General features: G+C 49.6%; 1 long non-coding RNA gene across 2 annotated transcripts; it reads right to left on the reverse strand.

Moving 5' to 3' along the window:
- Positions 1–7,368: 7,368 nt before the first annotated feature.
- On the reverse strand, positions 7,369–7,856 carry LOC125516170. Of its 2 annotated transcripts, none has more exons than XR_007287257.1 (2): positions 7,565–7,856; positions 7,369–7,454 (listed from the first exon to the last, which is right to left on the reverse strand). It is a non-coding gene; the product is annotated as an uncharacterized LOC125516170 (long non-coding RNA). The 2 variants fall into 2 exon arrangements; XR_007287258.1 differs by having other exon boundaries at positions 7,555–7,856.
- Positions 7,857–14,950: the final 7,094 nt, after the last annotated feature.

Consider the following 14,950-nt stretch of genomic DNA (forward strand, 5'->3'; position numbering starts at 1 on the left):
GCTGGATTTGCTTCAATTCCTCTACCGGATACAATGAAGCCCAAGAGCTTTCCGGCTGGAACGCCGAAGACGCATTTTTCCGGGTTGAGCTTGATGTCATATTTTCGGAGGTTATCGAATGTAAGCCTCAAGTCGTCTACTAGAGATTCGACATGTCTTGATTTGACGACCACATCATCCACATACGCCTCCACTGTTTTGCCGATCTGATTTGCCAGACATGTCTGGATCATGCGCTGATATGTTGCGCCGGCGTTTTTCAGCCCGAAGGGCATTGTGTTGAAGCAGAATGGGCCGTATGGTGTGATGAATGCTGTTGCAGCTTGGTCTGATTCTGCCATCTTGATTTGATGGTAACCGGAGTATGCGTCGAGGAAACACAACGAATCGTGTCCTGCGGTGGCATCGATAATTTGATCGATACGGGGGAGGGGGAAGGGATCCTTTGGGCAAGCCTTGTTAAGGTCTTTAAAATCGACACACAGGCGCCAGGATTTGTCCTTCTTTGGTACCATCACCAGGTTTGCTAGCCAGTCCGGATGTTTTATGTCTCTAATGAATCCGGCCTCCAATAGCTTGGCTAGCTCCTCTCCCATGGCCTGTCTCTTAGGTTCGGAAAAACGCCGAAGGCTTGTTTGACAGGTTTGAATCCTTTTAGGATATTTAAGCTGTGTTCGGCCAGCCTGCGTGGGATCCCTGGCATGTCTGAAGGGTGCCAGGCGAAAATGTCCCAGTTCTCTCGTAGGAACTCTCGCAGTGCGGCGTCTACATCAGGGTTCAGTCGTGCCCCGATGGAAGCTGTTTTATTGGGGTCCGTTGGATGGACCTGGAATTTGACTATTTCGTCAGCTGGCTTGAAGGATGTGGATTTGGATCTCTTATCGAGTATCACATCATCCCTGTTAACCGTGGAGCGCAGCGCAGTCAGTTCCTCGGCCGCTAGGGCTTCGGATAGTGCCTCAAGGGCTAATGCGGCCGTCTTGTTTTCGGCGCGGAGTGCACGTCCGGATCACTAGCTAGAGTGATAATTCCGTTCGCCCGGGCATCTTAAGCTTCATGTACCCGTAATGGGGTATTGCTTGGAAGATTGTGAATGCTTCCCGTCCCAGTAAAGCGTGATGTCCGCTCTTAAATGGGGCCACTTGAAACGTGACTTCTTCGGACCTGTAATTATCCGGCGTGCCGAACACCACATCTAGTGTGATTTTTCCTGTGCAGCGCGCTTCCCGACTGGGGATTATTCCTCTAAAGGTTGTGCTGCTTCGCTCTGACCGGTTCCAGTCTATTTCCATTTTTTGAAGGGTTTCCTCATAAATGAGGTTCAGTCCGCTGCCTCCATCCATGAGCACCTTGGTGAGGCGAAAGCCGTCCACTATGGGACTGAGGACCAATGCGGCTGGTGCTCGGGCTGTTCGGAATCTAGGTTCATCACTTGCGTTGAAGGTAATAGCAGTGTCGCTCCATGGATTTATTGTTGCAACTTGATAGACTTCGGCGAGGCTGCGGAGTGTTCTTTTTCGCATATTGTTTGATGCGAAAGTCTCGAAGACTGTGAGAACGGTACTGGTGTCCTCGGGCTGGCTTTCTGCGGCCTCCAGGATTAAGAGGTCCTCGCCGATTTTGGCCACCTGCCGGAGTATCCAACATGCTCTAAGGCTGTGAGTTGGTGTGGCGTCCTCTGTACTGTGAATTCTACAGGGTCCATCAAGCCACCTTTCCAGTACGGTTCCATGCCCTGTAGAGGGTTTTGGCTTTTTGGTGTTTATCCCGGGTGTCCTATGATGATGCACCCTCTTAGTTCGGACGGGATTACTATTCAAGGCCGGATTATCCCAAAATTTTATTTCGGTTTTCCAGGCGCTTTCCATCGCACAGTATTTTTGTACTATGGACGCCAAGTCAGCGAAGCGTGTAATATCACGACGACTTACGGCGTTAAGGATTCCCTCGTCCGTGCAATTACTGCAAAAAAATTGAGATTGCGTCTTCCTCGCGGCAATCCTTTATCCTGTTCATAACCAGGAGGAATCTGGCCCAGTAATGATGTACTGTTTCCTCGGGCCTCTGCCTGATTTGGGAGAGATCGCTTATGTTCGGGTGGGCGGGTGTCGTTGAATCTGAAACCTCACCCAATCCAAGATTCGGAGGCCGAAGAGTTTCCGAACTCTGAAGTTCGGATTCTTGGATGTTGTCCAACGAATCTAGCCCGTTGCCTGATCCTAAGCTCAGGTCTTGAGTTACATCCTCCTCTCCGCGGGTATCCGGCTTGGAGGAGTCGGGAATTCGGACGTAGCTAGTCCTTAAAATAGATGAAGGGTCGCCGCACTGCGCCTCTACCACGGCAACGTGGTGGGTGACTTGGGGAGAGTTAATTTCTCTTAGATCGGGTTTAAGCCCAACCTGGTCGTAATCCGTAGCGACCCCCAGGGCGGCGATGCGATCCAAGAGCTCGTTTACGGAAGAGAGCTCCATTGGATCTAGCTGCTCGACGAGCTCCGAGCTGACGTGTAGGTTGCTTTTGATGACCCGAGAGGTCACCGTCGGCGCAACAGCCGAACAGGCGGTCATGAGGAAACCACCTAGCCGGAGGGTTTGGCCGACAGCCAAGGCTCCCTTAGCAACGGCGCCGTCTTTAAAGACGGGAGGAGGCATCCTTCCTGATTGTGACGGCACAGAGGAACTCTCAATGAAAGCACCAATGTCGGTGTCAAAACCGGCGGATCTCGGGTAGGGGGTCTCGAACTGTGCGTCAAGGCCGGATGGTAACAGGAGACGAGGGACAAGATGTTTTTTACCCAGGTTCGGGCCCTCTCGATGGAGGTAATACCCTACTCCTGCTTGATTAATATTGATGATATGGGTAGTACAAGAGTAGATCTACCACGAGATCAAGGAGGCTAAACCCTAGAAGCTAGCCTATGGTGTGATTGTTGTGTATGGAGTTGATTGCCTACGGACTACAACCCTCCGGTTTATATAGACACCGGATAGGGTTAGGCTTACATAGAGTCGGTTACAATGGTAGGAGATCTTGAATATCCGCATCGCCAAGCTTGCCTTCCACGCCAAGGAAAGTCCCATCCGGACACGGGACGAAGTCTTCAATCTTGTATCTTCATAGTCCAGGAGTCCGGCTGAAGGTATAGTCCGGCTACCCGAACAACCCCCTAATCCAGGACTCCCTCAGGAGGTGTCCAACTCCTGATACTCTCCACGAAGACGTGTCAGAGCAGCATAAGCAGCATCGTGGACCGCCATGTCGATAGTCACTCCAACACCATGAGCAGTGTGCAGCACAGTAGTGGAGTCATACTCTTGAGAGTAGAGATGGACGATGGCACGGTACTACTCCTGGTTGAAGTCCTGGTACTCCTCATAGACGGTGTACTCAGGGTGCCAGCGATAACCCAGATAGGTCATCATCTCAACCAACACAGCAGGTGATCCCGAGGCACCAATGGCCGTCGTGTGGCACACGACCTGTCTCGTGGGTTCCATCTGAAAACAAAGACGTTTCAAAGGAGTCAACTGACAGTGTGGATAATGTTCAATATACAACTCTAAAGAATAGGTTGGGCTTATCCAACTTTGGGGTGAACGTGGCTACGGGATCCTAGTGTTAGAGTTAGTAAAATCGTTTAACCCGAGTAGGAGAGAGTTCAGAGTCCCAGAGTAAGGATCGAGGAGTAAAAGATCCTAATACCACCTAGATGGCGACGTGGGCCCGTAAGGCACACAGCCATGTTAGTAAAAGTTTTTGTAATGTCTAGACTCAACTTCGGCCAAGGAGTGTGGAAGGGGGATTCCTACAGGCAGTCGGCTCTTATACCAACTTGTGACGCCCCCGATTCAATCGTACACTAATCATACACGCAAACGTGTACGATCAAGATCAGAGACTCACGGGAAGATATCACAACACAACTCTACAAATAAAAATAAGTCATACAAGCATCATATTACAAGCCAGGAGCCTCGAGGGCTCGAATACAAGAGCTCGATCATCGACGAGTCAGCGGAAGCAACAATATCTGAGTACAGACATAAGTTAAACAAGTTTGCCTTAAGAAGGCTAGCACAAACTGGGATACATATCGAAAGAGGCGCAGGCCTCCTGCCTGGGATCCTCCTAAACTACTCCTGGCCGTCGTCAGCGGGCTGCACGTAGTAGTAGGCACCTCCCGAGTAGTAGTAGTCGTCATCGACGGTGGCGTCTGGCTCCTGGGCTCCAACGTCTGGTCGCAACAATCGAGTATAGAAAGGGGGAAAAGGGGGAGCAAAGCAACCGTGAGTACTCATCCAAAGTACTCGCAAGTAAGGAGCTACACTACATATGTATGCATTGGTATCAAATGGAAAAGGCTATCATATGTGGACTGAACTGCAGAATGCTGGAATAAGAGGGGGATAGTGTCACGCCCTCGATGCGGCTATATCTCCCACGTGTCGAAGCACGACTTAGAGGCATAACCGCATTGAAAGCAATGTCGCAAGTGAGGTAATCTTCGCAAACAACCCATGTAATACAATAGGGGAAAAGATACATAGTTGGCTTACAATCACCACTTCACACAATTACATGAATAAAGCATTACATCATCCAAATACACTCAAGGTCCGACTACGGAACCAAAATAAAAGAAGAACCCCAAATGCGACAAAGGTCCCCGGTCGACCCCAACCGGGCTCCACTACTGATCAACTAGAACGAAGCAACACAAAGGACAAGATCTTCAACGAGCTCCTCCTTGAGCTTGGTTGCGTCACCTGCTCTGTTCAACGGCACCTGCAAGCTGGTTTTGGAAGTATCTGTGAGCCACAGGGACTCAGCAATCTCGCACCCTCGCGATCAAGACTATTTAAGCTTATGGGTAAGGTAAAGGTATGAGGTGGAGCTGCAGCAAGCGACTAGCATATATGGTGGCTAACATACGCAAAAGGGAGCGAGAAGAGAAGGCAAAGCACGATCGATAAAAGTATGATCAAGAAGTGATCCTAGAACAACCTACGTCGAGCATAACTCCAACACCGTGTTCACTTCCCGGACTCCGCCGGAAAGAGACCATCACGGTTACACACGCTGCTGATATATTTTAAATTAAGGTTAACTTCAGGTTTTCTACAACAGGACGTTAATAAATTCCCATATGCCCATAACCGCTGGCACGGCTTTCGAAAGTTCAAATCCCTGCAGGGGTGTCCCAACTTAGCCCATGACAAGCTCTCACGGTCAACGAAGGAATAGACCTCCTCCCGAGACATTCCGATCAGACTCGGTATCCCGGTTCTTCAAGACATCCTCGACAATGGTAAAACAAGTCCAGCAAAGCCGCCCGATGTGCCGACATCCTGATGGGAGCTGCACATATCTCATTCTCAGGGCAACACCGGATAGGTCAAGTTACGAGTAAAACCATCCCTCAAGTTTCCCCGAGGTGGCCCCGCAGGCTGCCCATTTCGGACCAACACTTAGACAAGCACTGGCCCGGGGGGGTTAAAATAAGATGACCCTCGGGATGCGCGACTCCCAAGGGAAAAAAGGCTAGGTGGCGAATGGTAAAACCAAGGTTGGGCCTTGCTGGAGGAGTTTTATTCAAAGCGAACTGTCAAGGGGTTCCCATTATAACCCAACCGCGTAAGGAACGCAAAATCCGGGAACATAACACCGATATGACGGAAACTAGGGCGGCAAGAGTGGAACAAAACACCAGGCATAAGGCCGAGCCTTCCACCCTTTACCAAGTATATAGATGCATTAATTAAATAAGAGATATTATGATATCCCAACAAGGAACAACATCTCCATGTTCCAACAAGGAATAAACTTCAATCTTCACCTGCAACTAACAACGCTATAAGAGGGGCTGAGCAAAGCGGTAACATAGCCAATCAACGGTTTGCTAGGATAAGGTGGGTTAGAGGCTTGGTTCAACAATATGGGAGGCATGATAAGCAAGTGGTAGGTATCGCAGCATAGGCATAGCAAAAGAGCGAGCATCTAGCAAGCAAAGATAGAAGTGATTTCGAGGGTATGGTCATCTTGCCTGAAATCCCGCAAGGAAGAAGAACGAGTCCATGAAGAAGACAAACGGACGTAGTCGAACGGATCCTCACACACACGACATTATCGGAACCAACCCGAAGAAGCAAACACCGGAAAGAAGCAAACAATCATGGTAAACAACCACCACATAAGCATGACACGATGCGCAAACAAGTATGATGCATGTCCAGTTTAATGAGGCATGGCATGGCAAAGTGCACAAACAGCCCTACAAATTAAGTGGAGCTCAATATGCAACTCCGTTGCATATTGACGAAACACCACATTCAAGTTATTTAGTTCGATCTCGGTTAGGTACTCAACAAAATTAAATGTTTGTTAACATGGCAAGAGGTGAAGCATATGAAAAAAAATTACCTATCTAGGTAAGTTTAAATGAGGCCGGAACACAACGAACAACAATTCCGGAAAATCCTCATATGCATATATTAGGTTTGGAACTGTTCTGCCCTAAATCATATTTTATAGTTATTAAACATGCAAAGTAAGGTCACCATGTTAAACTAGGCATTTTTCTACCCCATTTACATATAAAGTTTATTAAAATCCGAGCTACGGTTATTTAGTTATGATTATAATCATTTTAATAGTTATTTAAGCAAATTTAAACAAACAACATCTTAAGCATTTTAAACATGGATGAAAAAGACATATTATGAAACTAGATGAAAAACTAAGCATATTTCATATATAAGTTGTTTTAATCCGATGCACGGTTAATTTAGTTATTAACAATGCAAAACAGTGGCAAAATGATGTAATTATGCATGCACTGGAAAATGATTAAACCTAAGCAGAGAAAAAAAACATACTTGGGCCAGAAGCATCACGGTGCAGTGGCCCAGATGAGGCTTCGAGCCGAATGGCTCTGTGCAAAATAAAATAAAATAAATGAAGAACGGGGCAAAACTTGGGTGCCTGGGAATCGAACCCAGGACCTCCTGCTGTTGTTGCGCTGGGATGACCAGCAGAGCTGGCTTGGTGAACTTAGCATAGTAGCAGCAGAATATCGAGCAAACAAGGAGGCGGAGTCTGGACTCCACGGATGCACAGAAGTCACCGGCGAGGATGGCGAGTGAAGCGGCTGCTGCTGCCGCAGCAGAGCAACGGCGAGCGTGTGGGGACGGCCCGATCCGAGGCGGGGAAGGCATGGGCTCGTCCTGTTTCCGACCGGATCCGGGTCGATGTGGCTCCATGGTGCGGCGGCCATGGCGTTCCCTGGTGCAGCACAAGAGGGAGATCGTGAGGAGAGAGGCCATGGCAGGGGAAAACAGAAAGAGGGGAAAGTGAGGAGGAGGAGAGGCACGGCCTTGAGGCCCGGCGTCCATGGCGGAGGAGCTTCAGCGGCGGCGTGCGGCTTCGAGTTCTACGGTGACGGCCATGCCTGCTCCTGTTCGAGGCAAAGAACAGAGAAAAACATAGATTAGAGGGAGATAGAGGTAGGGGAAACGGGAGGAAGGAGAAAGATGGGTAGCGGCATAGCGAACTACTGCTGCTGACCGAAGCGTGGTCGCAGGAACGGAGGCAGGTCCGCGCGACGACGTCCATGGCGGCTAATGAGACCTGAAGAAAGACAGACAGAGAGAATTGAGAGAAGAAAATGGGGGAGGGAAGCCGAGAGAGAGGGAGAGCAGGGAAGGAGAAGGGCACGAGGGTCCCTGGTGTGGCTGTTACTCTGGCAGGGCACTCCGGCGAGGTCACTTGCCAGCGCGAGGCAAGGGCGTCGGGGAGGCATGAGGCTTCGAGCGCGAGTGATGCGTCTGCTCTCTCCTCAGGTGCGAGAGGAACGAGGAGAGCCCTCGGGCGGGGTGGAAGGTGATCGATGGATTGGCTGCAGTGGATGGATTGGATCCAGGTGTGGCTGGTGGTTGGCGCGGTGGGGAATGGGAGGATCCCGAGGTGGGAGATGCTGGCGGCGGTGGCTGGGAGGATGGGACAAGGCTCCTCATTTCTAGGGTTCGGTCTAGTTATATATTAAGTGGGTTTTTATTAGGGGTATTTGGTCCCTCCGATCTTAATCGGACGGTCGCGAATAAATAGGTTAGGGGGCCCAAATAAAGAAACGGAGACGTTTTGTAGATGTTTGGGGATGATCCGGACACAACGGTGACGACTGCTCGGGTCGGGTCCTGGACAATTTTCGGACGCGCGCGCGAGGAGGGCCAAGGGCTGACGAGAGAGGTTAGGTTGGTCTGGTGGATAGGTAGTGGACTGTGTAGAAGGTCTCAGGCTGAGAGAAGAGAAGAGAGGCTTGGCGACTGTTTTCGGAGACCGAAAACGTCCGACGTTTGACCGACTATATTGTCGCTATAGTTAATTGTTGGGGCGTCAAACAAACTCCGAATGCGATGAAACTTGACAGGCGGTCTATCTACACTATAATAAGACCACACGCCAACTTTCATCCCATTCCGAGAACATTTTACGGCCACTTATAAATTACTATTTTGGACATGCCGCGGACGCGTGCAAGTGTGGTTGGGCTCAGAACGGACAACGGACGGAACTAGGAGACCGAGATGGATGCAAGTTTTGAAAACATGATGATGCAATGCATATGATGACATGATAAAATGCAACACACAAGCAAATGACAAGGCAACAACAGCGAATAACTGGAGGACACCTGGCGCAACGGTCTTGGGGCGTTACACACAGTGACGGGATGACCAAGGAAATATTGCTTCAACTTACGACTAGCCATGAACACTCGATAAACCAGCTTCTGCCAATGTGGGTGCCTCTGCTTAGATTCAATGAGCACCTCACTAACATTGTAAACTGGCCTCCGAACTAGATACTCCTTGCCAGATTCCTTTCTTTCCACAACAACCGCTACACTAACGGCTCTACTGTTAGCAACCACACATAAAAGCAAGGGCTCCTGATCAATGGGAGCTGCAAGGAATGGCGGCTCAACCAACTGCTTTTTCAATGCCTCAAAAGCCTGATCAGCAGCATCAATCCATACAAAGTATCTCTTTTATTCATCATGTGGTATAAAGGGATATCCTTCTCTCCCAAGCGGCTTATAAACATGCTCAAAGCTGCAATACAACCCGCCAAATGCTGGATGTCATTGATACATGTCGGCTTAGCCAAAGAAGTGGTAGCCTTGATCGATTTTCTTCGGGTTAGCTTCAATGCCTCTCTTAGAAACTGAAAAGCCCAATAGCTTACCGTCTAGCACACCGAAAACACACTTGTCCCGGTTAAGCATCATTTTGTAGACCCAGAGGTTGTCAAAGGTCTCCTTCAAATCATCTAACAAGGTTTCCTTGTTCCTGGATTTCACAAAGATATCATCCACAAAAGCATGAACATTGTGTGCAATCTAGTTGTGAAGACAATTCTGAACACATCGCTGATAAGTTGCCTAGGCACTCTTTGAGACCCAAGGGCATAGACACGTAGCAGAAGGCTCCAAAAGGAGTGATAAAGTTTGTCTTCTCCTAGTCCTTAACTGCCATCTTGATCTGATGATTACCGGAATAAGCATCTAGAAAACTCAAACGCTCACAACCTGCCGTAGCATCAATGATCTGATCAATACGAGGAAGAGCAAAATGATTGTCCGAACAGGCCTTGTTAAGGTCTGTGTAATCCACACACATATGCCAAGTGCCGTTTTTCTTAAGTACCAGGACCGGGTTAGCCAACCACTCAGGATGAAAACTTCAATAATAAACCCAGCCGCCAAGAGCCGAGCTACTTCTTCACCAATGGCCTTGCGCTTCTCTTCATTAAAACGATGAAGGAATTGCTTGACTGGTTAAAACATTGGATCAACATTGAGAGTGTGCTCAGCAAATTCCCTCTGTACACCTGGCTTGTCTGAAGGCTTCCATGCAAAGATGCCCCGGTTCTCATGGATGAACTTGATGAGTGCGCTTTCCTATTTCGGGTCCATATTGGCACTGATACCGAACTGTTTGGATGAGTCGCCAGGAACAAAATCAAGCTGCTTAGTGTCATCTGCCGACTTAAATTTCAACCAGGGGTCATGCTCTGTGGTTGGCTTTTTCAAGGGTGTCATATTTGCTGGGTTAACATTATCTTTGTAAAACATCAATTCCTCTATTGCACAAACATACTCAGCGTAGGCAGCATCACCATTCTTCACACTCCAAAGCTATCTTCCTGTTGCCATGTATCGTGATGGTACCCTTACGACCCGGCATTTTAAGCTGTAAATAAACATAACAAGGTCGTGCCATAAATTTAGCATAAGCTGGCCGTCCAAAGAGGGCGTGATAAGGGCTCTTGATCTTGACCACCTCAAAGGTCAAAGTTTTAGCTCTATAATCATGCTCATCGCCAAAAGACACTTCCAAGGCTATCTTACCCACTGGATACGCCAACTTACCAGGCACCACCCATGAAAACAGTAGAAGACTACTTAAGATCTTTGTCAGTCAAATTCCTACCGCGAAAGGTATCATAGTAAAGGATATTGATACTACTGCCTCCATCGATGAGCACCTTTGTAAACTTGTATCCTCCAACCTGAGGAGCAACTACCGAAGCCAATTGACTCGGATTGTCAACCCGGGGTGAGTGATCCTCACGACTCCATACAATAGGCTGTTCAGACCATCGCAAGTATCAAGGGACTGCTAGCTCAACCGCGTTCACTGCCCGCCTCTGAATCTTCTGGTCTCGTTTGCATAAGCTCGTGGTAAACACATGATGCCCACTATTTAGCTACTTTGGATTACTCTGATAACTGGACTGCTGCTGCCGACTCCCTTGTTTAGATTTCTAATTAAAACCACCTTGATTGCCTTCACCCTGAAAACTAGAGCTTGAGCCGCCACCTCCAAAGCCAGGTCCGTGCGAGCCGGATCCTGACCCGACGTGCCGGCCATGATTGTTCTGGAAAAACCCAGAATTTCTATACTCCCTCATGATGAAGCAATCTTTCCAGAGATGATTGGCCAGCTTCTCTTGCATACCATGCTTTGGACAAGGCTGATTCATAATCGCCTCAAGGTTGAACTTTGGCCCGCCAAACCAGGGTGTTGATGATTTCCCCTTATGACGCTGATTGTTATTCTGCGTGTTGGTATTGACCACAAAGTCTGAATCGCCGTCCATCTGCTTGTGCTAACCATTATTAGCTTGATCCACTGTATTATGTTGTTGTCCCTTTGCATTGCCACTCTTCTCCCCTTGCCAGCCTTCTCCTCATCAGACTCAAGGTCCTTGGTATTACCAGAGTCGGCGTATTTGATAAGAGCCACCATGAGCTCTCCCATATTGTTGTAGTGGCGCTTAAGCCGCCCCAGCTTCTGTTTGATAGGAAGGAAACAAAAAAATTTCTCCAAAATCAGGACAGCTGAGCCGGCGTTGATACTATCTGATGAGTGGATAACAGCCGAAATCTGGTGCACCCATCGAGCGGTTGACTCGCCTCTTCCTGAACACAAGTGTCTAAATCAAGAATCGACAGAGGCTGCTTGCATGTGTCCTTGAAATTCTGAATAAAGCACATCTTCAATTCAGCCCATGATCTGATGGAGTTAGGGGGCAGGCCCTTTAACTAGGTGCGGGCCGTCCCATCCAACATCATGGTAAAATACTTAGCACATATAGCATCATTGACATCCAACATCTCTAGGGCTAGTTCATAGCTCTCAATCCAGGCCTCTGGGACTGATCCGCTGTGTAATTACGCACCTTACGAGGGCCCATAAAATCCTTGGGAAAGCGCTCATTACGTAAAGCCGACACTAAGCACGGCACACCAAGGGTTCTAGAGGTCATTCCTGCCTCCACGGACACCGATGGGTAAACCGGAGATTGTTGATGAGCCGCCAACTCAGCCTCCCGACGTGCCCTGCCCTGATCCACCAAAGCCTGAACATTGTTATCAACACATGGCTGGTCGTGCCTACGAGGCTGGTTACGGTGCCACTCGTTGCTTGAAACTGCTGGCGACTCAGTATGCCTGCTGTAACTCTTGCTTTGACGAGGGGTTGAATGAATCCGATCTCGACTGTACGAGTAAGCCGCATGTTCAGCCACCGTTGTCTGAAGAAGCCCCGGCCCTCCATATCTCCAGCGCGGCTGGAGACTCGCCTTCAACGGGGAGATCCGACAATTGCGTAGCTAAAACAATCATATTGTCCAAAGGGTTAGAATAATGACCCGACGGTGTCGGAACTTGCTAAGGCGGGGTCAAATTCAAACGAGGCGGGTCTACAGCACGTGGTTGAACCGTCGCTCCAGTCACGGGTGCCTCAACAACCCGGTTTAGCATGGGCAGGTCACTGGTTCCTACCCTAGGTGTATTGAAAAGGTTCCTAGCCTCAAACTCAGTGAGTAGATGGGTCTGGTGCCTCCTCCTCATGACGGTATTCGAAGCGTTCTGGTCCAAGGTGAGCCGGAATGACTCTTCCTGAATCTGTTGTGTCGCAGCGTCCAAGCAGCTCGTTTTGTTGCCATCCTAGAATTCTCAGCATTAAACTCCTCCTTGGCCTGAGCTATCTCGTCTCACAGTTTCGTAACATCCACCTTATGATGTGCTTGATTTTCTGGTGTCACCTCTGTAGCCAATAAGGTCGCCAAAGCTTCCAAGAGCTCGGATAACACCTGAGTCAGTTGGCGCGCAGAGCCGCTCGCCCCGGCCGTTGCTGCAGCCGTTGAATTAGAGGTCATAGCCGCGGCAGTTGTCAAATTGAGCATCGGTTGTGTGCCGGCCATGAAGATCGCAACCCTGTTCGGCGGCTCATATGGGTCCGGAATATTGTCGCCATCGGAACAGCCCCCAAGCCCACCATCTTGCAATTGATATACGTAATTGGTCTCGCCTGTTGAGGACTCATCAATGGAATATATGGCTGTCTCTCCACCAGACACAGATCCCTCGTCAAGATCCACTCCGTGAGTAAAACCCACAAAATCATGTTTCACGGCGGCTTGAACCCTGGCGGGTTGTGTACGTTGAGCCGTCTCGATGATGTCGGTGCAGGTGCCCGGCTCAGGCTCCGACTCACCGATCTTGCTGATGAAGACGTGGATTCCGCTGAAGGGGACCCGGTACCCGTACTCGATTGAGTCGGCCTCGGGGCCCCAGCTAGCGTCGTCGATGTAGAGCTTGCCGTTGTGGCTTTTAGTCATCCGGCTGAGGGCGTACCCCTTGATCCCTGCGAAGTTGCCCTTCAAGAACTCAAGATCACCATGCGCTGGCCCCATGGTGGACACCAACTGTCGTGGACATAACACGGCAGATGCCCTAGAAAAAGGACTTAGGTGTGGAGCCATCGCAACTAGGTTAGCTTGAAAGGGTTAAACGTGGCAAAGGACTCATAAAGTTTACCCAGGTTCAACTCCTCTCAATGAGGTAAAAGCCAACTCCTGCTGTAGGTTGTATTGCATGCATTTCGATTACTAGGGAGCGAATACGCTTGACCTAGCTCTCAATTGATTGTTATTTGAGTCAACCCGCTACCAGGTCACCCCTTTATATACAGGTTGATGCCCGACGGCTTACAGAGTCCCGGCTGGCTCACACAAACGTGACCGACTCGGTTTCTACTAAGCTTGCCTCACAATACAAGCTAAACATATGGCGGTGTGACGCCCTGAGACCGATGCTCGAGAAGACCTCCATATATTCCGGGTTTCGCCGTGTGTTTCATTTGTGCCTCCCCTTTTATTTTTTGGCATTGCATCATGTCATCATGCCATCATCTCATAAATCTTTTGCAACTCAACTCAATAAATGGCATGGATCTTTGATCCATTCAAATCGAGGGAATTCACATGGTGATTCTCTTTATAACATATCCTCCCGATATTAGGGAACTATATTAAATATTTCATTTATTGGAATTAACGGGAACACACTTGCAAAATAAATCTCAATGCCTTTGTTATCACAAACTCTTGGCCTCTAACTTTGCCCATATATCCTTTCGTCATTTTCCGGAGATCCACCTAAATTCTCAACATTTTTGGACACTTTCCAAAACCTAGTCCTAGTTCAAACCCATTTGAATTAAATTCAAATGAGTTTGAATTTACATCTTCCAATCTTGGCCTTTTATATTTTCTCGAAACAAGCGTATTTTTGTGAGTCCGGGAAAATAATCCCTTTGCCCAAATTCTTGTCCACTCATTTCTTTTCTCTCCTTTTATTTCTTTGCTTTCCTGTTTTTGTGAGAGATTTGAAGAAGAGAGAGGTAGATGCCAGCAGCAACAGCCGACCAGGCCTCTGGCCTTTCCCTCTCCATGGTCTGGCTCAGCAGATCGAGGTCCAACCAGCAGCCCCGCCGGCCTCTAAGGCCCATTTGGCCCAAGGCCATCTCGCAGCCCAGCCGCACTAACCCTAGCGCATCCCTCCTCTCTCCCTCGACTCATCCTCACGCCGCCAGCCTCTTTCTCCCTCGATCCCATCCCCGTGCGCTCGACCTCCTTCTCCCTCTCGATCATCCAGTGCCTCCTCACCCTCTCCCTCGATCCCATCCTCGCCGACGCCCTCTCCTGGCCTCGCGCCGCCTCTCTTCCCTTTCCTCCTGGCATCGCTGCACAGAGAGGGGGCCGCTATCGCGACCATGGGCGAACACCGGATCCCGAGCGCCGCGCCCTCAAGGGCCCCGCCTTCGCGCCGCCGTCCTCCATGGCCGTAGCCGACCGAGCTCGAAGCTCCCACCGATGCACCTCGTCGCGTCTCTGCTGCCTCCTCGCAGCCGGCCATCCTCGCCGCCGCCCGGGGTTCCCCTGCACCTCAAGCCTGACGCCCGACCTGCGACCTCCGCCACCTCGATGTCCCTTGGCGCCCTGCCGGCCAATCTGGCCCCGTCGTCCAGGAACTCCATGGTGCTACCTTGCTGCTTCCTCCAGCGCCCAAGTCCACCTTGCCGCTTCCACCGTTCTCACGCC

This window comes from Triticum urartu, chromosome 6, assembly GCF_003073215.2.
Source record: "Triticum urartu cultivar G1812 chromosome 6, Tu2.1, whole genome shotgun sequence".
NCBI classification, from domain to species: domain Eukaryota; kingdom Viridiplantae; phylum Streptophyta; class Magnoliopsida; order Poales; family Poaceae; genus Triticum; species Triticum urartu.